General features: G+C 34.1%; 1 protein-coding gene across 2 annotated transcripts in view; it reads right to left on the reverse strand.

Moving 5' to 3' along the window:
• Positions 1-1,584, reverse strand: part of LOC110284858 (desmocollin-3) — a 44,626-nt gene that overhangs the window by 17,235 nt on the left and 25,807 nt on the right. The window lies entirely within an intron of this gene.

Below are 1,584 nucleotides of genomic sequence, written 5' to 3' on the forward strand. Positions count from 1 at the left end.
GCCCATTGGACTTGCAAACTTTATATGCCCCAATATAGGGGAATGCCAGGGCCAAAAGAATGGGAATGGGTGAGTAGGGAAGTGGGGGCGCTATGGGGGACTTTTGGGATAGCATTGGAAATGTAATTGAGGAAAATATGTAATAAAAAATATTAAAAATTAAAAAAAAAAGAGAAGCTGGCAACGCTTACTGATTCCTCTAGAAGAACCCAGCTGTTAAGGAAGAAGCAGGTAATTTCACTAAATATTTTTAGTTTTAACCTAATCTATGAATAGTTTAATTATTAAAATCAATTAAATTGAAGTAAATAATGCATTTATTGATTGTAAGTTAAGTAATGAATAGTCTATTCTCATGTAAGCACTTGATATGCCTGGTATTTGGTAAATGGCAATTTACTGCCAGTGGTAGTTTACTAGAGGGTGTAGACATGAGACTGTAACTGGGCCTTATGAGAAGAGACTACAGACAGTCACTAGGTTGTGACTATGTTCTGCTAAAAATGAGCTTACTGGGGCATGGTGTTTTGGAAATGTCACCAGCATGGGAATTTTATAAGCCAGATTTTCATTCCAGGATGGATGATTGCCTATGGCCTTTCATGAACTTATTTTCCTCTATCACTATCAATCTTCTTATTATCATTATTTACTACTATTACTATAAGTTGGAGGCATTAATACCTTATCCTAAAGGAGAAGAAACATCTAAGGTTAAGTTATATACAATCTCTTTGATTGACTGTCATACACAATATTCACAGTTCAGAACTTCTGATCATTTTTAAATACTAAATTATTCACTATATGTAGAAATATAATTACATATATGTACAGAACAATTCATACCTATTTATTATTTTTAAATACTAAATATATTCGCTATGTATATAGGATTATAAATTATGCTAAATGCAGAACTATGAATTTGTATGCATAATTATAAAAATAAGTAAAATTGTCATGTTATAAATAATAGAAATAAATATTTTTCTGGGTTTGCTGGGGAGAAAAATGTTTAGTTTATATATCTGAAACTCAGTGAAAATGAATCAGTGAAGCAGGAACATGCTGAAATAGATGTGTGATACTGAGATTGAATATCTGACTGTCCACATTCTAGGCCTTGATATGCAATCTCTTAGAGTTCTTAAATAAGAAAACAACTAAAACCAGCAAGGTTACCATTATATTCTTATTAATAGGTAAGTGGCCCTTACTCAGTGAATAGACATACTACCTGACCACAGGACACTATTATCTTTTATTCTAGGATAGAAATATAAAAACAAATGTTCTTGTCAAACAAAGACCTTCCTGCCCTAAAATCTTCAGACCAATAACACAGCATCCAGTCAAATAACCATATGCACAATAAAAATATATTCAGAGACCTCGTATATAATACTGTATTCACCCTAGGTATTGTCTGTTAGGGTTAAAATTCAAACAGGTGCCTGGCAGCGGTGATGCACACCTTTAATCCCAGCACTTGGGAGACAGAGGCAGGCAGATTTCTGAGTTTGAGGCCAGCCTGGTCTACAGAGTGCTTTCCTGGACAGCCAGGGCTATACAGAGAAACCC

Source organism: Mus caroli, chromosome 18 (genome assembly GCF_900094665.2).
Source record: "Mus caroli chromosome 18, CAROLI_EIJ_v1.1, whole genome shotgun sequence".
NCBI lineage: Eukaryota > Metazoa > Chordata > Mammalia > Rodentia > Muridae > Mus > Mus caroli.